The sequence below is a fragment of the Neofelis nebulosa genome, chromosome 15 (assembly GCF_028018385.1).
Source record: "Neofelis nebulosa isolate mNeoNeb1 chromosome 15, mNeoNeb1.pri, whole genome shotgun sequence".
Classification (NCBI taxonomy): domain Eukaryota; kingdom Metazoa; phylum Chordata; class Mammalia; order Carnivora; family Felidae; genus Neofelis; species Neofelis nebulosa.
Genome location: NC_080796.1, coordinates 15,107,321 through 15,133,035, shown reverse-complemented (window position 1 = coordinate 15,133,035; position 25,715 = coordinate 15,107,321). Strand labels below are relative to the sequence as shown.

At 38.9% G+C, this 25,715-nt stretch overlaps 1 protein-coding gene across 8 annotated transcripts in view; it reads right to left on the bottom strand.

The window, feature by feature from the left end:
* The window catches only part of RGS7 (regulator of G protein signaling 7), a 516,651-nt gene that overhangs the window by 269,552 nt on the left and 221,384 nt on the right, over positions 1-25,715 (bottom strand). The window contains exon 2 of one of the 8 annotated variants that reach the window (XM_058701256.1): positions 6,986-7,106. The exons of the other annotated variants lie outside the window; for them this stretch is intronic. The gene's annotated coding sequence lies outside the window, so the exon portion shown is untranslated. The remainder of the gene's footprint in view (positions 1-6,985; positions 7,107-25,715) is intronic. 8 annotated transcript variants of the gene reach the window in all.

The window sequence follows — 25,715 nt, the reverse complement described above, 5'->3', positions numbered from 1 at the left end:
TTCTATGATTTGGTTTATTGTGAACTTTAACCTACCTAGAAAAGCAGGACCAACTGCCAGCAACTGAGGCTTCTCTTGCCCAGGCATTTACTCAAGGGTGATTCCTACCCACATGATCAGATGCACGCAACACTGTAGCTCTCCGCCCATTTCCACCGTATCTATGTTTCAGTCTGATTAGTACACTATCTCCTGCTTTTGAGAAGTTTTCACGGTTTGAAAGGACTATGCTTTACAAAGCCTGATGTGGAATTTAGTTCTGAATAACATTCATGCAAATCATAACCGCTGTGTGTCTCTAAATCTGTGGCACGTATATACGCACAAACACACAGAAGTGGTGCCATGGAGCTCAACATCCAGTCATTCACGGACTCGTTCCACAAACAGCTGGGATCACCGACTCTCAATCAGACTTACCGATGGGCACTGTGGAAATGAAAATGAATGTAATACAGTTGCTGTCCTCAAAAAAAAGTCACAGTCAGTACTGAAAACAGTGGTAAAATCGGAGTAAGGTCTGTGGTTTGGTTAATAGTGTACCAATATCAATCTCCTGTTTTTGGTAATTTTACTAGAATTCTATGAGATGTTTATATTAGCAGAAGCTGAGTAAAGCGCATCTGGGAATTCTCAGAACTATTTTTGCATCTTTTCTGTTTAAAATTATTTAGGGGCGCCTAGGTGGCTCAGTAAGTTGAGTGTCCGACTTTGGCTCAGGTCATGATCTCGCGGTTCGTGAGTTCGAGCCCCGCGTCGGGCTCTGTGCTGACGGCTCGGAGCCTGGAGCCTGCTTCAGATTCTGTGTCTCCTTCTCTCTCTTCCCCTCCCCCACTCATGCTCTGTCTCTCTCTCAAAAATAAATGAACATTAAAACAATTTATTTTAATTATTTAAACAGAAATGTTTAAAGTTTTAATTTTAAAAGCTTGAAATCATTCCAAAATAAAAAGTTAACAAAAATCACAGTCTAAACCCTATATCAGTGAATTGCCAAATTCTCACCAACACAGCTTCAGAATGGTTTTCAAATAAGAAATTTTATTTGCCTGGATGAGTATTTTTCAGACTTATTAACATGAGAAACTGTTCACCAGAAACTGGAGAAGTGGGAAGAATGGGTTTCTGACTCAGCTCTTCTTATGACCATCCATGTTGCTTTGAGCTAAGTAAGCAACCTCTCTAAGGCTGCTTTCTCACCTGTAAGTGGTGATAATAATATTTATAATTACTCCTTTATAGTGTTCATAGGGTGGGGTTGGGGCTGGGCCGGGGTAATGATTTTAAGGTTAAATGATACAACATACGTAAAGCACCATACACAGATAATAAAGCTTGGACTTCAAATATCCACACGTACCCCCAATGCTGAGGGATGTTTATTCTCCACTCCCCATGTTGTGGTTTGTTTCTTGTTTTTCTTCAGAGGGAGCACCACTGCCTCAGTCCCCTACACCTTTCTGCTCCTCACACCTGCCACTCCAGGCCTGGGCTGACTGATCAGGCAGAAGAACTGGGAAATGAGCAATTGGTTGTGGGCCCATCCTCCTTCCATTGGGAAGCCCACATCTAACTCTGCTGTGTGAGAGACCTGCCCGAGTGAGCGAGTACGTCTGATGAGGACTGGGTTTCAGGATTAAAGTTTATGTGTGCATGAACATTCTTCAATAATAGCTGTACCTGCAACGCAGCTGATGCTGTGACTTCTTTCTGCCTTACGCTTTAGTTGTGGTTCTCAACTGGTTCGGAATTCGGAAAATGAAGGTGTTATAATCGGCCCTCTAAAGACCCTAACAACAGCTAGATCGTTTCACATAACGAACACATTTCATCTAACTATAGAAAACTGAAAATAGTTATACTTTTATGACTTTTTGTTTTGTTACTGTTTGCCCTTTGTTCACCTGACAGTGTCCAGGAATGGAAAATAAACTGTTCTGCGATGTATAGTGGCAGCCTGTAAACCCTTGGATTATCAGTTTAATGGTTTAAAGTAGGTCAGATTAGACAGATGTGGAAACTTCTGACACCCATTAGTACCTCCAACACCCCAGGATGTGGCAACAATCAGCTCTGGTGGGGGATGAATTAAGGTTCATTGCTATGAGTAGAGGTGTTTTCTCTGCAAAGTCGCACCGCCTCTCAGTTCACTGGATCCCAAAGGAATGAGATTAGGAAACGGAATTGAAAGTGAGCTCTGTGGTTTTATTTTGAAAGTTTCAATTTTTTTCTGAGCCATAATTTCCACAATAGAAAAAAAAAATTAAACTCCACGTAAAAAGAGGATGCGTGTTCTAGACTGAAAATGTGATCATCAAAAGGTATTCAGTTGTTTTTATCTTTATTCAGATATTATTTATCCATGAGCTTATTTACCATGACCTAGAAGGAACAAAGAACAACTCAAACAACAAAACAAAAACAAAAACAAAAACAATCTGGTTTCTAAAAGGTAACATCAGTCCCAGAAGCCACATGTAAAAAACATATCCATCTTACTTAATAAAGTTTCCTTAAGCATTCACTTGGAGTCTATTTATTTTTATATTAAGCGTGGTTTTAACACACTTGATTATCTGCTTTCCCACTATTTGCAGTGGCAACTTCGGTGAAAAACAGAATGTTAAGAGCAGAGAAACTAATAGAAAAAGCTAGGCAGCAAGAGGGACAAGAAAATATATAAAGTAACTCCAATAAATACTAAACCTCTGTGGGACGATTTAAATTTAAGGTCAAAAGACTCAGATAGCTCTCAGATAGCTCCAACATTCCAAAAGAAGATATATACACATACACACATCTATTGATCAATCCGTCTATCATCTGTCATCTTCATCAGTGTGCCATTGAGCTGTGAAGGGTTAGACTATGTTCACTCTCAAGCCCTAGGGTGAGGAAAATTTCAGCATGGGATGACAGAACACTGAGCATGCCTGGTCACTGGGCATGCCTGGTCACTGAGGCTCTCTCTGAGTCTTATTTTCTTCACCCTTCAAACAAGAAGTTAGAGGCATGTGATCTGTAAGATTTCTTCCAGCTACAAAATCACTGAAGTCTAGAAATAATCATCACTTTTCAGAACTGGGTAAGTTTCCTCACTTAAGTTAAAGAGCCAGTTTCTGGGGTGCCTGGGTGGCTCAGGCTCAGTCAGTTAAGCATCTGACTCTTGGTTTCGGCTCAGGTTGAGATCTCAATGGTTAGTGAGTTTGAGCCCCACCATTAGTGCAGAGCTTGCTTGGGATAGTCTCTTTCCCCTTCTCTCTGCCCCGCCCCTCCCCTGCTTACTCTCTCTCACCCTCTCTCAAAATAAACTTAAAAAAAAAAAAAAAAAAAGAGCCTGTTCCCTGTCAGAGACAAATAGATAAACCCATTAAATTGATCAGGAACTTTTACAAATTGCTTCCAACTGTCAGCACATTTTAATTTCAATGCATATAGCAAAGGGATTAAGAGCATGAACTGAGGCCAAATTTGTTTGAATCCTGGCTGTGCTACCTGCAAATTGTATGAACAAACAGGTTAACTTCCTTTACAACTCTGAGACTCAGTTTTCTCATCTGTAAAATGGAGATAATACTAATAGTATACATCTTATCAGGGGTGAGGATTGATGAATCAATGCTAATTAAATGTGTACCCATAATACTGCTATCCTCCTCCTCCTCCTCCTCCTCCTCCTCATCATCATCATCATCCTCATCAACATAAGTTTCTTCTCTCATCATTATACTAGGAAGCCACAGGCCTTCTCTCTTTCTTTGACAATCGGGCTGGCAAAGACAGCTGTGGTCAAATGCCAACTATTTATTAGAGGCAACCAACTACCAATCACGAAGTAGACAGAGGTACCTATGGACAAGCTCTCTCTTGGATTTCTAATAGAAGACTGGGTTCGTGTTGCCCCTCAAAAGACAGGTTTGATTAGAAGAAATGTCAGGAAGAATATTTTTGCATATAAGCAAGGACTATGTAAACTATGAAAAATAATATTTAGAAGAAGGGGGGAATGAATTACATTCTTTTTTGACAAAGTGAAAATGTCCCTGCTCTCATATTTTCTTGATGAATTTGCCTCTTGAAATTTAGAGGGTCAAAAGACTGAATTACAGGGCACCCGGGTTTCTCAGTTGGTTGAGTGTCTGACCCTTGATTTTGGCTCAGGTCATCATCCCAGGGTCATGAGATTGAGCCCCGCGCCAGGCTCAGCGCCTAGCAGGGATCATGCCTGGGATACTCTCTCTCTCTCTCTCCCTCTGCCCCTCTCCCTTGATTGTGCTCTCTCTCTCTCTTTCTCTCTAAAGTAAAAAATAGAAAAAAAAAAATTGAATTGAGATTGAGTACTCTTTGCAAAAGTAATCTTTTTTTCTACCCGAACTAATTCTCTATTTGTTAAAGAGTAAAAATTATCTCTTGCAAAGTAGTTTTGAGAATATCCATGGTTCAATTTGTTCAAAAAAGTTTTAGACCTCTATTACAGAGTGCTTCACATTTTAATTACTATCTTACATCTCTCTGTTCTCCCTCAGATGTGAACTTCCAAAAAAAGAAATCTCACCTTACTCATTTTTGTATTGTTAATATGTAAAGTATATGGCCCACAAGGTGGGGCAGGGGGAAGCACTGAATTTTTGTTTATAGCACATGTTTGATTTTTCTGAGACCTAAAGCAAAAGTGCAAGTTAAATCATTTTAAGATTTCACTTTGAGATTTTGAAAATGTTTTATTTATTTTTTCCTCTTATCTGACATTTGGTGAAAAACTAGCCTGGGTCAGAAATATTAGAACAGAAGAGCTCAATGTGCAATAAGCTAAAATATTATTTCTGTTCTATTTCATGCAGGGGTTCTTCAGCTTGTTTATTAGAGGAATTCCTTCCTTCAAAACATGAGGGTAAATCAGTGGCTGTTGATGAGGCTGTTTTCCTACTTGTTGGTGTGACACTCAAGTTCACTGTCACGTACATGTAAGCTCTTGAGATGAAAGGCGCTACTGAACTCCAACACACTGCTCTTTTTCCGGGAATTCGTAATTAGCCTTTCCTTTGGAATAGTTTAGAAGTCACTTCAATGCTTGTGATGTATTTCAAATACTGCTCAGGTTAAACAGTGCCCGCCCTCACACTTGGTGGAATGAAAGAGAAAGCAGATTATGCAGGTACATCTTTGAGGAGCTTTACTAATTATTCAAGAGGGGCCCGTCAGACGGGGGACTCCCACGTACCTATGAAAGCCAAATCACTGCCTTGAAACCTTTCTTGTTCCCTAATGTTCTAAACAATGATGGGAGTTTAATTAGATTTACTTGCAGCTATATTTGCCAGAACTTTATCATAATATCAGTACTACTGATTTCATGCAGAGACACCCTGACTGTAGGCGAAACATTTGTATGAAACAAAGCTAAAACATTTTGTTCTCCGTAGTTCTAAAAGAGAAATGAATCAATCAAAATCTCAAAAAGGAAGTTTCCCAACTTCTTATTGTAATTCACCATTAAGCACAGACGTTTGGAAATATAAATGAGAGCCTGAAAGGGCGTATTGAATGGATTTTTTTCCTACGTGCACATGCTTTCAAATCATTGTGTGTGGCCATCATTTCAAGTGCTCGCTATGACAGAAACAATTACACAGGTGCTTCTTGGATAGCTTAGAATTTAGTGGTGGCAGGTATTATATAACTTAAATCTGCCTATAATTCTTTTCCCTTCAAGAAGCCTTGCTAAAGAAGAATATGATTTGCACTTCCGAATTCAGTGGTGACAGCGAGAAAGCAGTCAGCCTCTAATGAAGGTTAAATAAGAATAATGAGATTAAAATTTGCAACCCAAACTGTTTTCTGCTACAATAATTCAGTTAAAGTTGCTTCTAATTGGTATGATTTTCCTGCATGTTACAGCGATGGCAGTCAGTTTCTCAACCCAGAATTAATTGCTTTTTCACATGAAAAAGCTACCATTTCCATGAATAAATTATGACTAAAAAGCACATTTATAAAATCTAGTTACATGTAAACCTGTTCTAGTTCATCTTGAGTGTAGATTTATTTTTTCAAGAACAATAACTAATTTTAAGAAGGTAGAGATTTTATGTTTCTATGATTTTACAGAAGTAGAGAAAGATTTCTTCCAGTTTATGGATGTTATTCTCATTTGTTTTTAAATAAAGCAATTCTCTCATCTATGTTAAGGAATATAATAAACAAACAAACAAACAAACAACTATGCTCATTAGATTTGTTAGGATTACTTGGGTTACAAGTGATACAATTCTGACTTAAATTGTCACAAACAAGGAAACGTGTTGTAAGCATTGTGGGATGTTTTATGTAACTCAAAGATCAAAATGTGAGTGGGTCTCAGGCAGAACATTGTCTCTGCCTTTCATCTTGGCCCCTTTCATGTCTGCTTCACTTTTCTCCACCGTTCAGAAGCTTCTCCTCGTTCTCCAATGGATAGAGCAGGCAACATGGTGCCCCTACCTTCTGAGTTTTATAGCTTGTAGTCCAGAAACCCAAGGAGAAATCGCTTCTCCCTCTCATTCCCATACCTGAAATTGGGGCCAAAACTATGCTTTGTTGGGTGGTTGAGTTTGGAAGGGGTGCTGGCAGAAAAAAACAGCAGTGTTCACTATAGCTTTATTCAATAGGAAAAACCTACTGAAAACAGAGGGATAGAGTAGTATGGTAGGAAAAAGAAATGTAAGAGAAGCAGTCTAGGGGAAAGAGAGAGAGACCTGCTGAATAATGATACAGCACCAAAGAAAGACAAAAAGGCAAAAAGAGAAGAACCATAGGGCAGGCAAGCAACTCAACAGAAGTAGTTTTCATAGCCACAAGAGAGAAAGAAGCTTCTTGGCTAATTTACATGTAATATGTGGTCATGGCAGTATTTGCCCATGAGTTAAAACACACACACACAAAAAAAACAAAACAAAACAAAACAAAAAACCCAAGAATATTACATATCTATGACAGAATAACTTACGTTTTCAGATTATTTTGTTGTTGTTGTTCCTCTGAGGGGCCATTTGTTTAACTTTCAAAAGGAGGCTAATGGCTACTTGTTACTGCAGTCAGAGTTCAAGTAGGAGAGTTGCCAGTGTCTCCTGAAATATTGGGAAAGGTTTCATGAAAAAGATAAGACTGAGCTGAGCCTACAGGGTAGCCAGGATAAAGCAGTGGAAAGAGAAGGAGGATGCAGAACATGTGAATCCTAAATCAATTGCTCATCCTAGCTTCAAGAGGAGAATGAGCAAGACTCTTGCTTACAATGGTGACCTGTACAAGAATCCTTCTGCCACCTCATCCAGCTCTGTCCACCTCTCTGAAGGCTACAGTGATTCTCAAACCCATGTCCACTGTGTCATCATTTACTTCACGGGTAGCCTGTTTGATATTCTCTCTGTAATAGACTCCTGGTGGCACCTATCTTAGTCCGCTCAACAGACAAATTAACTTGGGAGCAAGTTGAATATGTCACCCTTTATTTCAATTTTTGATTGACCTGACGACCTCATAAACTCTCTGTAAGTTAAATAACAATTCAAATTTATCCACAGTAAGGTCCAAAACAATTATTCCAGCCTTGAAAATTCCCACTCTCCTCACAACACCTCATGCTCTACAAATGCCCAGCTATGGCTCATTGCTTCACATTTTCTCATACCATTCCTTCTGCCAGCTGTGTCCTTCCTTTTTCTACCTTCTCTGGGGGAAATTCTATTATACTTTTAGGATAATTTTGACATTAATTTTCTTACTGAAATCTTCCCTAATCCTTTCCCCTGCATCCCTCATCCCAACTGAACACAATCATAGCTCCTTTGGAACTCATAGATAACTTTATTATAACTTTATTTTTTTATTTATGCCCACCTTACTTTAAATGACTTATGTATAAGTTGATTCTTTACCTATTTATCATTTCTTTTATTTTTTAATATTTTAAAATTGTTTAATGTTTATTTATTTTTGAGAGAGAGACAGAGAGATAGAACAGGGGAGGAGCAGAGAGAGAAAGAGAGAGAAAATCTCAAGCAGGCTCAGCACTGCAGAGTCCAGTGTGGGGCTTGAACTCATGAACTGTGAGATCATGACCTAAGCCGGAATCAAGAGTCAGACACTCAACTGACTAAGATGCCCAGGCACCTCCCTAAGTTTTTGTTTTGTTTTTGTTTTTAAGTCTCCTGGGCTTTTCTGATACCTTAGGTCACATTTTGCCAACAGCTACACAAAATAAGTGGAGATAAAGCACAGATGGTCACGGACAGAATTCAAAGCTCTGGTGGCATGATGCTGAAACACTGAATGTAGTTGCTGGGGAAGGCACTAGCCAGCACCACGCTCACTGACTGGGGTAAGCACTGCCTCTATTAAGGGCTTGCTGCAGAAAGGATGCTTAATATTCCAGTTTGGGCCTTTTTTCGTAGAAATGAAAACCATCTTTGGATGTATTTTGGCCAGTAAAAACAGGTACTAAAATATCTCTTTCATAAAAGCAAAGTGGCATAAAGAGAACTTTCTAAAAGCAGGGACACCTGTACATGATTAGTGCTAGCAGAGGTTCATCCAGGCTGCTTAGTCTAAGAATTAATACCCTGCCTGTGACTCTCATTCAAAAACATTTTTTAAGGGATTATAACCTGAATGCAAGGCAAAAGCACTTTAGAAGGACAAAAGCATAATCACGGCCATCATGATTGCCATGATCATCTACTCCAGATGCACACACTAAAAATAAATATATGTGTAGTGATTTGGCCATTGGCCTTAGGTTTCATGCTTTTTAAGGTTTTAAACTGGTTTTGCTCCTGCTGAGCTTGACCTTTTCCTCTGTGTGACATTCCTTGGTTTACTTATTTCATACATTGATTTTTAAATTTCAATTTTCTAGAATTCTTTTGAGATCGATGAGTAAATTGTAGAAAGGAAAAAGGAAAAACATTTCCCCTTTAACTGTCCCTTTGCTAAGTGCTGCCAATTCAAGGCACTACAAAGTTAAAATGGACTTTATTTTTCAGAAGCATTTGAACAGGCATATTGATCTTCCGAACCCACTGAACAGTTAGCTCTAAAGAAGAGAAAACTCAATGTAAATTTTCTGGTTCATCTTTTACATGTGCAAGGCTGGGAATGGGGAGCAGGCAAAACAGCCCCCTTGCTGATCCACCTATGAAAGAGCGCTCTCCCTACAGGCTTAGTGCAACTGCTCATTCATTCTCTTGTACTCTAGAGAGGGAAATTAGGATGCATTGTGGATTTGTTTACACAAAATCCCTAGGCAAAGTAGGTCTAAGCCTAGACAACTGGATGGATAACTTCTAGCCCAATAACTTTCTTGTATATCCCCCGTGATTTTGTTTTCTCCATACCAAGGACATCAGAACTCTTGGTTGCCTTCTTCCCGACAAAAGTTCTCAAAGATTTCATGATAAACTGAAAAGACAAAACAAACAAAGGAATGTGCCTTACTTACTGCGAGACAACCTGTATCTATTATCTTAAACTTTGGACTTCAGAAGGTCACACAGACTCAGCAACTGTGGCTGGCTTGCAGCTGTTCCACAGCACCAGCCAGAAATCCTGATCTGAAAACCTAAGTGTATTTGGCTACTGTCAGAGGCACACGTACCACGCCCAAAATAGTTCAAATACTGTAATGTTACAATAATTATTATTTATATGTGCATGTGTCTAACAAAATTATGGAATGTAATCATTTGCAATACTGGTTTGAAGGACTAGTCCTTATATCAACAATACTTCCCCTCCAGATTCCGTAAGCTGTGTGATGTTTACAACTATTATGTCTCCTGGATCTAACTTGACCTGCCATATGTGCACTTGCATGCAAAAAGAAGCCACATTATGATGGTGTTACATGGGGAAAACTGTCTAACCCTATAATCTGTAAAGTGCTTCCTTGCATGTTATGTGCATGTGGAGCACCACGTAATACTAAAAACTAAGTCATATTCGTAAGGAAATGTAATAAGATTGATTGGATGTGTATATACAATTTGTAATGATATTATTCCATTTTTCATTCACATCTACTAACTTACTCAGTTCCTAAATGCATTCTGTTTCTTCCAGTGAATGTGGCTGAAGTGTAGCCAGAAAATACTGAGAAAACAGATATAAATGCTAAAAGCATAAATTCACCTAAAAGGCTGGGAAAGATCTCAGTGTCCCTTATGCATGTTTAAACCCTTGCCAGGATGTGTCTTTCATTACAAAGTGCTTTTCTCCTTTAAGCCAACATCCCTTATTACAAAGCACAGTATCATATGCTGTGTAATACATACATCACCAAGGCAACAACAGAGCTATATGTCAAGCAGGGAAAACAGAAATTAACTTCGGACAATTACCTAGCATTACAAAGAAGGAAAGTAAAATATGACATAGTGTAACTAGGTAACACAGGTTGTATGAATGGAAAAAAGAGTCCAGGTGAAGGGAATCACAGGGGAGATGCTATTAAAGAGATAGCTGGGGCAAACGTAATTTCAGCTACACAGAACAACTTACTCCACATGTTATATATATATAGGAATTTGTATGCATCTTTTTGGAGGGTGGGTGAGTGTTAATGGGATGTTCATGTTTTTAAAGCACAGGAGTGAAATAATAGAAAAAATATATATTGATCTCTGCCCTGGGTTCCTGACACAGAGCTCCTAAATCCCTTGGCATTTCTCAGGTGAAAGCGTCTTTTGTTCCAATGAGATGACTCTTGATGGGCTCCTGGGTGGGGGCCAGTCACCAGAAAGACCAAGCCATGATTAAAAGCTTTGAATTTTCAGTCCCAGCCCCCATTCTCTGGGCGGGAGGGCCTGGAAATGGAGTTAATGATCCACCATGCCTAGGTGATGAAACCCTCATAAAACCCCCAGAAGTAAGGGGTTCAGAGAGCTTCTAGGTTAGTAAACAGATCTACCTGCCAAGAAGATAGCACATCTCAACTCCAAGGGGACAGGGTTTTCTGCTCTTAGGACCCTTCCAAACCTATGTATCTGTTCACATGGTTATTCATCTGTATCCTTTACCATAGCATATTTTTTATTATATAATAAACCAGTAAATGTATTTATCTGAGCTCTGTAAGCTTTTCTAGCAAATAATTAAATCCAAGGAGGGGAAGGATCAAGGGTCAAAAGTTGTGGGTAACCTTGGGACCTACAACTTGTCAACATTTAAGGTGGGGACAGCCTCATGGGACTGAGCCCTTACTTAACCTGTGGGGTCTGCACTAACTCCAGTGAGTGTCACAGCTGAATTGAATTGTAGGACACCCAGCTGGTATCTTAAATAATTGGTGTGGAAAAAAGCCCACATAACTGGTGTTAGAAGTGTTGTGAGTGCGGTAGCAGTGTGAGGGTAAACAAGAACCACTTGGAAGTAAATGGTTTTCCATATAATACACAAGTCTACATTTCAGTGATGACTTTAAAATGTGCCCTGTGACATGCATACACATACACATGCATGTATATGTACATGCTTTTCTATGTATATAACATTTTCCAACCCACCCATGCTGGAATTTCACTGAAGTCTTTGATTTCTGACAATCCCTCCCTGCCCCCACCTCAACATACACACCTTTTTGCATCTGATCCCTTTTCTCTTGCTACTAATGCCACCATGAACATTACTATCCCACTCATATGCAGCTACAGATTCCTGATTACTCTCCCATTTCCAGCCACCGCTTCCCCTAATCATTTCTTTCTGGATAATCCTGCCAGATCAACGTTTCAAAAGCATAGGTCAAAGCAAGCCAGTGGGTTCGTTATATGTAGCCCTACCACTAACTACACACTTAAAAATCTTTGGCAGGCCTGGGTGGCTCAGATGGTTAAGCATCTGACTTTGGCTCAGGTCATGATCTAGTGGTTTCTGGGTTCAAGCCCCGTGTCAGACTCTGTGCTGAAAGCTCAGAGCCTGGAGCCTGCTTTGGATTCTGTGTCTCTCTCTCTGCCCCTCCCCTGCTCACACTCTATCTCTCTCACTCTCTCTCTCTCTCTAAATAATAAACAAATATTTTTAAAAAATTAAAACAAAACTTTAATGGCTCCACATCACATACTGACTTAAGTCTGACTTAAAATTTCTATTATGTTTCTTACCTCTAAGTGTTTGGGATTTGACATACTGTCTCTAACATGTGGTATTAATTAATTTTTTGTAATTAATAATTTTATTATTAATATTAATTTTATTAATTAATCAGCATAATTTGAAAATAATTACTAATAAAAATTAGTTTGTAATTAATTTGATTAATTCAGAAAATTAAACAAGGAGGCCATTAGATCTAAGTGGCTCTAATACTTTGGTGGCCTATATAAGCAAACTACAACCTTAGCCTGTAAATATCTCAATGTTAAGAAATTGAAACCTAAGGGGGCACCTGGGTGTCTCAGTCAGTTAAACGTCCGACCTCGGCTCAGGTCATGATCTCACAGCTCATGAGTTCAAGCCCCACATCAGGCTCTACGCTGACAGCTCGAGTCTGGAGGCTGCTTCAGATTCTTTGTCTCCCTCTCTCTCTACCCCTCCCTCACTCATTCTCTGTCTCTCTCTGTCTCTCAAAAATAAATAAACATTAAAAAAAATTAAAAAAAGAAATTGAAAGTAAGGCCAACCAATAACAGTCAGCCAACTACACTTTTCCAAATAAGGCAAATACTAAGGACAACCAATCATAAACAGCCAAGTATGCCTGAAGCTATAACCCATCAATTTCCTTTCTTTGATTCTATATCTTCTCTAGATAAGACTTTCCCAGCTCCCATCTCCAGAATGCTGCTAACCAGTTCTGGTTTGGTAACGGCCTATTGGAATCAATTTTTGCTCAGATAAATTCTTAACATTTTTAACATTCCTCACTTTATCTTTTAACAAAATATACTCAGTCTATTTTTGTTTAGTCCTTCATTGTTTCATTGTTTGTCTAATCAAATGTCTATTGAATAAACAGGGAGGACCTTAATGGGAATTATAGCTAAGGGCGCTCCAACAAGAAACATATAAAGTACATTCAAAACCACGTCTTCATGAGCTATAATGCTTACTGGATTAATATTGAGTATCAGGAGGTTCTAGAACATCTAACTCGGCTTGATATGAAAGAAGGGGAAAGTGACATTTATTGTACACCAAATATGAGCCAAGTACCCCACACACATTTAATTACATATTCATAACAATTGTAAATTAGGTATTATTGAATATGATTAAATATAAGGTGATAACCCCCCAATAATTATCTATCAGAAAAGATGGGGCATATTTACACATGAAGTTTTACCAAGTTTCTGATAACGTGGAGATAACATGTGCTCCACAAAACATTGTCACTTGGATGCTAGCTCAGTCAGTGACACTTTCAGATACTTATAAAGGTTATGTACTGGGATTAATTTTTAAAAGAGGCAAATTCACTTAACATACATTTAATAATTATGTACAACTTCAAATATCAGATATTGTAAACAAACTCTGAATGAGTGTATTTTTAACAAATACACCAAGCAATAACTTTTTCCAAAGTATAAATATTCACCACAAGTCAGATGAGTGGGTGAGTGGGGGATAGTCTGGCTCAAAATTTGCCATATATGGTTTTGTCTTTACGCTACTGAGGAGAAAAGAGGCTCAGCAGGTTGGGACCTACCCAACAATACACAGCTGTGAATCAATCTGCATGGAAACACTAAACCACAGTGATGTTGAACCACTGACAATGATTTCCCCCTTTGTCAAGTGTAAATCCCACAGGGACTCCAAGATAATCTGAAACAGCCCCACTGAGAATCATCAATTTCTTCAAGTCTCCACCAGTCAAGAAAAGCTTGTGAACTTTACTTTTTGTAGCTAGAATAAAGAAAACAATGCCTTTGGTTTTCATTGCCTTAAAGAAAAAAATAAAAATTAAATAAAATTTTAAAACTGTTACCTGCTTCCTTAACATTTTGATACCTTCATGGATATACAACTTTGGGAAGTAGAATTAAGAAATATATGACCCTCATCCAACAGAACCAGGTGGAAGTCTCAGTTCTGTCATTTGTTGAACGATTTTAGGAAAGTACAGTTCACCCTTGGATAACATGTGGGTTATAGACACTGCCCCACACCCCCACTAAACACAGATGAAAATCCACATATAACTTTTGATCCCCCCCCAAACTTAACTATTAATAGCCTACTGCACACCAGAAGCCTTACTGATAACATTGTTTATAACACATATTTTGTGAGTTATCTATATTATATCCTGATTCTTACAATAAAGTGAGCTAGTGAGAAGAAACCATTACTAAGAAAATCATAAGGAACAGAAAAATACATTTATAGTCCTGTATTTACTGAAAAAAAAAATCTGCATATAGGTGGATACACACAGTTCTAACCCATGTTGTTCAAAGATCAACTGTAATTTATTTTTTTTTTAAAGATCAACTGTAATTTAACGTCTCTGAGCCTTAATCTCCTTCCCCATAAAATGAGAATTCTAATTCCTTGATGAAACACATGCTTTTCAACTCAACATTTGTTCCCCCTCCCTCTTCCCCCATAAACCCTGACATGACACTATTTCCAAAAGCACCTACTCTGAAGTGAAACTACCCTATTTTCTGAGTGGCTATTGTGACTCTATTCCCTTTTAAAACTGTGCCCTATAGGGTTAATGAGGTTAAAACCAGCAGAACATTTAAAGCTTGTTTTTCAGAGAACTGTTTTTCCCTAATCAGTTATTGTTTCTTTTCAGACCCCATGAACAAATCTACTAGCTCTCTCTGCAGAAGCTTGCACTCAAGGTCAACTGATTCCAGCCTATGAACAAGCAAGTCCTGCGTACCTCACCTGAGATAAAAAGCCTAAGGTCCCATCCATTTTATAGACTCGCAGGCCACACCCATAGTCCCTTCCCCTTGTACAGCAGTTACCTCTGCTTCATTATAATGTTAAAGTCCCCACTATAGGGGGAGCACAAGGTTCACTAACATATCACACGATGCACATACAGGCATGTTTTCTAAGTATGCCTGCACAACCTTATGCCCATCTTTACATGCGATGACAAAGTTCCCCTTTATAAATATTCATCCAAAACCCTAAACAAAAAGAACCTCCTCACCCCTGCTCAGGGAGTCACGGCTTTGGAAATTATTCCCCATGATCTCCTATTTGCTGCAAATAAAGATTAGTTTGTGTGACAACCCTCCTGGTGTATTTTCCCCCTGTAACTCACCAAGGAGCGAGTGCACATTAGTTCAGTTACACTTTTATATCACACTCTGTATTACATTATAGTCATCTGTATACATCTCTTATTTGTTCTGTCCCCTTTTAATGGGGATAAATAGTTGAGGATAAATACTGGTTTAATTACATCTGTATGTGTATCCTGAACAGTACCTTCTGAGAGACTGAATACACAAAGAGAAAATAGCCAGACCACACACGACAATGGAATGCTGCCCCACAACCTCTTCAATCAACCCAGGAAGCCAAAATCACAACATCACAGTGATCCCAGAGTTAGGACCTTGGTAATGACTATTGGCTTCCTCAATTTTTGCTCCTGCTTCTATCTCAAGATCAACCAGAGAAACCTAAATGTGCTCCCTCAACCAATCATCTAAGATGCTCACTTACAACTTCCCACTTCAAACTCAGCAATGTCTTACTGCTCAGTTAAAAGCTATGGGTATAAAATTAACAGGATTTCTTCCAGGATACATTTACCCTCCTATTAAATAAATATCAGTTCATTTTTTCAAAAATCCACTTACCTACCATTGAGGGTCCTGAATACTAATTCTCAAATGGAGAGGCGAGAACAAGGGCACTGGCAGTGAATTCAGGCCCTAGTGGGGGAAAATGATTGTTTCTCCCCACTGGATTTGTATTGTGTGGCTCAGGCTTACTTCTTTTCTTCTCACCAGCCCTGGACACTTGTTTTGGATCAGTATCCTTGGGGAGTATGAACATTGTTCTGCCGTTAAAGGGCCATCTTTGTATCTTCGCGGTTGGTGTTAGTATCGACAGACATGGAGGTGATAAATATGTCCTGTCTAGGAAATCTGTGCTCTTAGAAAGTAGAGTCATATGAAACCAAATGTTATGTGACACTTAGACTGCTCTAAAATTCTCATTATATGTGCAATTTTTAAGTTTTTACTGCAGAAAAAATTAAATAGACACAAACAGAATACATTGGACCCTTGTGTACTCATCACTCAGCTGTAGCAATCATCAATTTATTACACCAACTTATGTTTTAAAAGGAATATAAACTCCCTCTACAAATAGTATTATTTAAGAAAATGTATATTGATTTTTCAGTTAGGGTGACTTTCTCACATAAGAAGTAACTGGGCTCCTGTGTCACAGTTTGGCTGCTGGCCTCCTACCACTGCGGATACTTTGGCATCAGATGTGATCTTATTTAATAAGCAAAAGAGAACAGTTCATATACTAATAAAGTAAAATTTATACTCTACTTTTATATACATTCATAGATAACATAATTTTTATTAACTCCTTTGTACAGATGATGGAAATAAGGGTCTGGAAAGCCAAGGGACAGACCCAAGGATAGATTCAAGGTTACACACTGGTAAAAAGTGGACCTTCTCGTGAGGCACACTTGTAGAACAGGACAATATGGAATAATATTTCCAAAAATATACACTGCCAAAAAGAAAAATGAACATCATTTTTTTCTTCAAATAAAATATAAATGTTTTTGTAATACAGTCCCCTCTCGGGGAAATTTGGGGAAAAGATTTATACCACCCTGAAAATTTTTCACTTGGTTGCATACAATGACAGCAATCCTTTGCATTTCAACCAAGACCTTGAAATGTTCTCACTTTAAGTTCTGCTTGTCTTCTGACATTCCCTGGAATTGCTGCTAGGATTAATATAATTTTGAAACTACACAATCCACGTCATTCAATCTCTATGACGGTTGTTAAAACAAATGTGTAATGATTCTCTCAAAATGCCTCACTAAAGTAGCTGGTATTTATTGGGAATCTACCATGTTGAAAGGTTAAATGCTTATTGTGGTCTGTGGTTTGTGACAGGAAAGGAGGTGAAGAATGACTTTCCCAGAGAAGGGGTTTTTCAACTTATGCTTTTAGCCCTGAGTACAAATCAGAGACAATGAGTGGAGGGACATAGCCAAACCATGGGCGACAAGGCTTTGGATGAACTGGACCAGAACAGAAAGTTTGTCGGGCACTATCTGTAGGATTAAATTGAAGAGTGTTACACAGAAGCTTGAGTGGAAACCTGACAAGGGTGACAGGGAGAAAACCGTAAGAAAAAGAAAAGCTGCAATATAATTCAAATCTGGATAATCTAAGGTCTTGATGGAGAAGCCAACAAAGCCAACCTGTTTTCAAGCCCTTCCTTGGGCAAGAAAACAGGTAATGGCTATGGGAATGACAGCCAGCACTGCAGAGAACCAAAACAGCACAAGGTTGAATCCAAGCCAAGGCTGGGCTAATATGACCATTTGTAAGAGTGATAAAGATTCTCTACTGCAAAGGCTTTCACAATTTTCAGCAACCCGTCCAGTAAGATAAACATTTTCCATTGTGACTCAGTACAAACATGCATACTCCTACATACATAGATTTAACTGAAACAAAAGGTTCACAAACCAACACTTACCTTACCCTACTCTCTGGTATTTTCCATTCTATTCCATCATATTAAAATAAAAATACTGGTTACTACTTTCTCAGTTGCTTTCACAACCTACTAATGGAACGCAATTCAACAGGCAGTTTGTAAAATGCTACTCCACTGAGTGCATTCCATGAAGAAGTAAATATAAGCATGCAGTTTCCATCCTTAAGATCCAATCACAAAAATTAAACAAATAAAAAAAAAACTACCTGCCCTCCTCTGCCACTATCTTATCTCATTTCATTTAAAGCTAAACCTCTTGCCGTCTAGAAAGAGCTAACACAGCAGTCTTTAAACTTTTTGATCACAGGACCCCTTCATATTTTTAAAAATTATTAAGAATCCTAAAGAGTTTGTGATCTATTAATATTTACCATTTTTGAAATTAAAACTGAATAACCTAAAATATGTGTGTGTGTGTATATATATATATACTTGTTTCATCAAAATTATAATAAATCCATTACAAGTTAACATGTTTGTCAAAAACATAACTATATTTCCCAAGACATATTTAGCAAAGGGAATGGGATTATTTTACACTTCTGCAAATCTTTTCTAAATTTTTTTTTTTTTAACGTTTATTTATTTTTGAGACAGAGAGAGACAGAGCATGAACGGGGGCGGGGCAGAGAGAGAGGAAGACACAGAATCGGAAGCAGGCTCCAGGCTCCAAGCCATCAGCCCAGAGCCTGACGCGGGGCTTGAACTCACGGACCACGAGATCGTGACCTGAGCTGAAGTCGGACGCTTAACCGACTGAGCCACCCAGGCGCCCCTGCAAATCTTTTCAAATTTGGCTGAGGAGAAGATAGCTGGATTTTCATATCTATGCTGCAATCTGTTACAATACATATATATACTTTTCTAGATATTAGTGTTTTTATTTTTTTAATTTTTTATTAAGCTTTTAATTTTAATCCCAGTTGGCTGACATACAGTGTTATATTGATTTCAGGTATACAATATAGTGGTTCAACAATTCCATTCATCACCCAGTGCCCATCACAAGTGTGCTCCTTAAACTGCATCACCTATTTCACCCATCCCCCCCATCCTCCTCCCCACTAGTGACCATCAATATATTTTTTTGGTTGCATAAAATCTGGCCTCACACAGAAAATACTTTGAAAATGAATAGGTATTTTAATAGCCTTTTCATACAATTGAGGATACTCTGACACTGCACCAAACACTATAGGTAGTAGTTTCTTAATGGTTAGTTGAGCTATAGAATCTGAAGCCTTATCAGTGAACTTTTCATTCTCTATTACATTAAAATCTATTGGTCTATGTTGTACTTTGAATGGATCTTTTACCCAGGAAAATAGTGCCAGTGGTTGTTTGGAAAATATTGGTTCACTGAGTTAGGAAGATCTCTCAAATACGGACACATTTCATGATACAATATCAAAAATGGCACTTGTTAATATCACCTCTGATCCACTGAGAAGCCTTAACTATGGGAAGCTGCCAGATTCACCATGCATGGCAATTACACATTTTCCAGAATCCTTTCATGTGAAAGCCTGAACTTTGTCTATGGGCAACTAACATTGTCAGTTGTTTTCCTTGAATTGAATTGAATTGAATTGAATTGAATTGAATTGAATTGAATTTCTGCATTTTGTTCATTAAAAATGGATGAACAATCTTCCAAATACTCGTGTCTGAAACAACAGAGTTTGTCCTTTGGCCATTCTTTCCAGTAACAATGCTGTTCCACTCAAAGGACACTAGGTCAGCTTGCCCCTCAAAGAGTGGCACAGTGCTGTTCCCAGAGACAACATCGTACTCAGGTAGGCAGTCATCACCTCTTCAAAGCCATCTTCCACATTGTGGGTAGAGTGATGTGAGTGAATTCAATTATTTTGCTTTTACTGAAAATGTTTTGGTGTTTCTCCCTTGTCTTTAGGCTTAAGCTCAAAGTGCTTGGCACTGTATGAAGTCCTCCCCATACTGAAATTCTCATCTCTTTTCCTTCCCACATTACCGTTTTCAGTCATTTTCCCAAGTGAGCTGTCCTCATGCCTCTGAGCCTTGGGACAGCCTGCCTACCTGGGAAAATTCTGCTTATCCTGCAAGATTTCTCTCGAGGGTCCATAGCTGCAAAACACCTTCTCTCATGCACATTGCTCTCTATATACCTCTATTATAGTCCTTATCACTGGATATTGCATTTGTCATCTATTTGTCTCTCCATTAGACTATGAATTTCTTATGGATCAAAATTGTATCTTGTACAGAAATCTTTTCACCTAGGATACATTATATGTCAGAAATACACTTGTTGAATGAGTGAGTGAATGGGCCAGAGATCCCTTGGATTCCCTTATACTTCCTGTTCATGGGCAGAACTAGTTTCAGACCTAGAAACACATGGGCCTGTAAGCAGAAGTGAATAAGGACAGTAGGCTTAGCAGAAAGGGGCTATTCCAGACACCACAGCAGCAGGTGATGGAGTCTGGTGCCCACATGGAGGATCTGGAGTACAGGTGTACCAGTTCAGCACATTTTAAACAGATTTAGTAAGCCTGCTTCATAGCACTTTGAATTTGGAGGAAAGACTGACTAGAGGCCAAGCTTCTATACACACTGAGATCCCAGGAGAAGACTGTGATCCCAGGAGAATGTGTCTCCTGACTCTAAAGGATACCCAGAGTGCAGAATACTAGTGATTTGGACAGTTCATAGATGATATCAGGAAGCAGGATTCAGAGCCAAACTGTTTGTGGAATGTTGGGTAAAAAAAAAAAAAAAAGTTCTGAACAGATGTCTCCAATATAAGGCTTCCAGAAGTCTCGCTTTTCCAACTGCACCAAGATCCCTAAGAGAGGATTGTGGTATGCAGTGCTTCCAAAACAGTGGGGCTGCAGAACCATGTTTTATAGGAGAATATCAGAAACTAATGCTCAGTAGAAGATACTTGGAATGACCCTGAGGCATGCAAGGGTCTAGGTTTCAGTAATGAAAGAACAACAAAGGAAAAGGAACATAACACAACTCCCCCAGGAAGTGGCAACAATAAAACTGTCATTTGAAAATTTGTCCAGAAATGAATCCTGGAACTGATGCAGCCATACATCAAATGTAACAAACTATGGTTTGACTTTCCAATGGAAAAATCTGGGGGAAAAACTAATTGTATGAAAGCTTCTAGAAGACCATACTACTCTAAATATCTAGTTAGAATCCACTTGTAACTTTGAGGTTTACAGAAGACAGACAAAGTGGGGGTTCTCCTGTGTTATCATTGCCAACTTGTTTTCTAAAGGTAATGAATTATCAAGCTCTGTCGCAAGATTCCTTTACTACTTTTTAAAAAATCCCTTATAGTGTTGCCTTTAGCAAAGTCTGTGCTATGCAAACACAGTTGGCACCAACAGTGACCTTGGTCAATGGAGTCACACTAAAGTAATCCAACGACTTGGCACTTCTTCATCCTGCTGGCAAGAGGCACAGAGTGAAGAATGGAAGCAATATGTGATCTTCAGCTAGCACTTGTACCTTCTGCTTAGTATTCTTCCTGTTCTTCACCATTCAAATGCCTAACGCTCATGTGGTGCTCAATAAACAATTGTTAAGTGACTGAACAAATGCTGAAAAGCTCCTGCTTTTGTGTGACCAGCTCGGCATGGTTGCTCTCATGAGTGCACATGAACCCCTGAGGACATGAATAAATAAATAAATAAATAGATAAATAAATAAATAAATAAAGGGTAGCCTCAATCAGGCTCTGAGACTCACCCATGGCCTTCCCTACTGTGATCTCCAGGCCCCGAAGTTCTGTTAACACCCATGGCTCTGAGATCTTAAATCTAATGCAGCCCAGCAGCTCCCTTCTCCTTCCCATGCCCCCATTTTTAATAAATATTTATCTACTTTTAGAGAGAGCGAGAAGGGTGGGGCAGAGAGAGGGAGAGAGAAAGAATCCCAAGCAGGCTCCATGCTCAGCACAGATCCTGATGCAGGGCTCTGTCTCACAACCATGAGATCATGACCTGAGGCAAAATCAAGAGCTGGATTCTTAATTGACTGGGCCACCCAGACACCCCTATTTCTCCATTATTTTAACCAGCCTCTATATGTGACTGATTCTGTCTCATCAATGGCTCTCCAAACCACCTGCTCCTTTCTGTCAATGGAACAACTTCCCTGGTTCAGACAATTACAGCTGGACTAATCCGAGAGAATGCCCTTCCCTCTACCGATAATCCCCTACTCCCTGGCAAGTGTATTCTCCCTAAAAAAAAAAAAAAAAAAGAAAAAATCCACAACCCATCAAGGCTTAGGGGCCAGATGAGAGAATGTGGCTTTTGGTTTTGACACAAAACATGCTTGATAATATGTTACCCCAGAATGATGCAGATCTATCCCCCAGCTGTGGCCACAGTGGACTGGGCACCCACAGCCTTCCCCTCCACCCTCCCACCCTCCCCAGGAGAAGCAGAGAATCTTGTGCTCCTTGAGGGAAGCTTGATCCCAAGGGAATGAGTAAAGGTGGAGCTGGACTTAGAATTCTCTACCATCCTTCCAAAAGTTACTGATCAAATTAATCATGCCAATTTCCCAAGCGAGGAATTAAAACAGGAGTGGGGATAATCAAGGGCTATGCTTGGAGAAATGTTTCTTTATAAGAACCAGAGATAGAGGAAAGAGGCTTTCCACCACCAAGCTTTATCAAAGCATTAGTCAACCAATGGGAAGAGAGTTTTTAAGGACAGCTGGATCTCCCTTCAGATTTTTGTCTCATTCCTACAGAAGGTTGAGGTAAGGGGCGGGGGGGGCACTCAAAGAAAAACAAAATAATAAAAAGTTGTTCCATTAAAACTGTAGTGTCAGGGGAAACCAGAAGTATTGCTTTGGAACCACTTGATCCCCATGGAAGGCCCTAGAGAGTTGCTCTGGTCAGGTGGACACACGAGACACACATCAGGGGTCCCTGCAGTGCCTGGAGGCTGGACTGTTGCTGGTTATCACCTCTTTCTGTAGTGTTAGACTGGTGAGGCCTGAAGGAGCTTGGTTACATGAAGATGAGGGGCTGTGTTCAGAGACTGAAGCCTTTGTCCTCTCCCAAGATGTCAGGCAGAAAACGCTTCAATTTGAAAACAATGCATCAATGTTTTTGGCATGGTCTTGCCTTCTTGCTTCATGAACCATAGCCCACACAGCTGGGATTCTGTGCCCTTGAGTTCATGGAGGATTACTTTGACCTTCCAGTGGACAATCTGAGGAAGTCTTAAGCCACCCCGAGATTTCCGCAAATTCCCTTTCTGGCTCAGCTCTGTCTAAACCCAAGGTCGTTATTCTGTGCCTGTATTGTACTGAGCTCATATTCGGCCCTCACATGGGTCTCTACAAGAATGCTACTCACTCCAATATTTTGTGAGATCATCTTACCATCCAAGGGAGTAAGACAGAGGCTACATCTCACTGCAGTGTTCGGGTTCTCCTGTGGCCAGACACTTGGAAGCACATGTACACACACTGACCTGGTACTCCCCTTCCTCTGAGAAAAACCCATCCTCCTCTGCTCTGAGAACAGCTTCACCACACCCAGCTTTCAGTTTCTACCCAAGTGTGCTCAGCAAGGAATTTTCCCAACAAACTCATTCTCTATTTAAGAAGAGTTCTCCTGCCAGCTGTTAAAAGAATAAAACAATTTCTCTGTCTTTCCAAACTAAAGTAATTTCGACACATAGTAGGTTCTCAGAATATGATAGGTACATAAGTTGTTCTGGGTAGAGTCCTTTTCACTGTGACCTGCCATGGAAGCAGCCTGGGGCTGAGGGAGAGTTTTATATTCCCCCATCTAATGTTTAAAGGATTAGGATAGGCATATATCAAATCCCCTGTACTGCATAGATCTTATTCCCTCTTAGGAACCTAAAGTACTTTCAGACACCATCTCACTAACACCCACAGCTCCTAAGGCGAGGAAGAAATGCCCTTGTCTCCAGTTAGAGATGGAGCCCAGAGATGTACATGAGCTAGGGCTTCCAAGCTTGCCCACAAGGAACACAGCACAGAACCTCAGCTGGGACCACCAGTTTGGGGAACCCAACTGTAGGGCTAGAAGACAAGGTTGCCTCACAAACAGTTATCAAGGTTTGCTCCTTCTGCTCTCAAAAATGCTAAAAATGGAGCTTTTCTCATTTGTACTTATTGAGGTAGTATAGCATGGGGTTCAAACTACAGGCTCTAGAACAAGTCTGCTGGGGTAAAAACCATGGCTCTGCTACTACTCTCTAGTGTCTGATCCTGGGTAAGTCAGCTGACAGTTAAGTGTCTCAATCTCAGCATCTGAAAAACAGAAATGGTAAATAATAGTATCCACCTCACAGGGTTATTATGAGGATTAAGTGAATTTACACCCTCCTACTCCCAGCCCCCCATACACTCAATATAGAGCTTAGGAAAGTATCTGGTACAGAGAAACACCACAAAAGTGTTAGCTATAATTATTTCTTCTTTTCAAATTGTGCGTTCTTTATTTAGTAACTTGAGTTGATTTTTTTTGCCTGGGTGACAGCATTGTCTAACTATAGAAACTAAACTTGCAGAATCCTGAGCATGATTAACTCCAATATATTACCATTCTATTGTTCGCTCCCCTGCCTTCCTTCTTCCTTCCCTCCTTCCTTCCTTCCATTTTCTTTTTCATTCTTTCTTTCTTTCCCTCTTTCTTTCTTTCCCTCTTTCTTTCTTTCTTTCTTTCTTTCTTTCTTTCTTTCTTTCTTTCTTTCTTTCTTTCTTTCTTTCTTTCTTTCTTTCTTCCTGTTCCTTCCTCCCTTCCTTTGTCCCTTTCTCCCTTTCTGTCTCTTTCTGCCCCTCTTTCTCTATCTTTCCTTCTTTCCTCCTTCCCTTCCTTCTAGAAAGATTTCCTAAGTGCCTACTATGTGACAATGGTACAGTATTAGATTAGATACAGTAGTAAGGATAAATTAGAAGGTAATTGTGACTTAGGATCTTATGATCAAATAAATGTACAAATTGAAATTTTTTGTCAAAGAAATATTATAGGAGGAACACAGATAAAGGAGTATCTAATTCTATGTGAAACTGTCAAGAGAAACTTCTCTGAAAAGGAGGTATTAGAGCTGAATCTTGATGGATAAATAGGAGTTTGCCAAGTAAAAACACTTACAATATTTGGGAGATTTTTTTTTCCAGAATACATACATTTTTTGGGAGCCCACATGCAACAATTATAAAAATAACCATATTTTATATGGTCATAAATCATGTTTCAACACATTTAATGGATTGAAACTATATAGAAAACCCAATTCTATTAAGCCATAAATCAGTTACTAACACAATTAACAATGCATATTAGATGGCTGTTTAAAAAATTATAAATTTCCACGCTATTTTATCAATTAAAACAAAAATATGGGTAAATATTTAAATAGTATAGACTACAAAATAACACTGCTGTGTATCTATATTTATTGTCATCTATATATTTAAATATAAAAGCATAGTTTTAGAGGTTGTTCTCTACAAATAATTTAACATATTTCATAAATATATAAGGATGTTACTTTCAACCGAGAATAACAAAACAGCTTTTAAAAGTATACGTGAATAGATTTGAAGGGGGAAATATGAAGATACATATTATAAAAAACTTCAAAAAATGTCACAACATCAAAAAATGTGAACTATGGAATACATGTATATATGTAAGCACATAAGAAAGACCTGCATCTCTATGAACTATTTCAAAATTATTTTGTAAAGCAATTTCTCAGGAGCTGATTATGCAAATTCTCTTTGGACATGAGAATAATAAGCAAAGAAAAGCAGTTCTTCTGAGGAGTGAGTACGGAATCTTATGTCAAGAGGTGGTAACTCTTTTAAGGTTTTTCAGCCTTAGATACAGCTCACATTTTTCCTCCCATATGGATCTACCCTCTTGGGACCAGAAAGAAGATAAATTAAATAAATAATTTAAACAAGTTAATAATTAAACAAGTAAATAATTATACTGA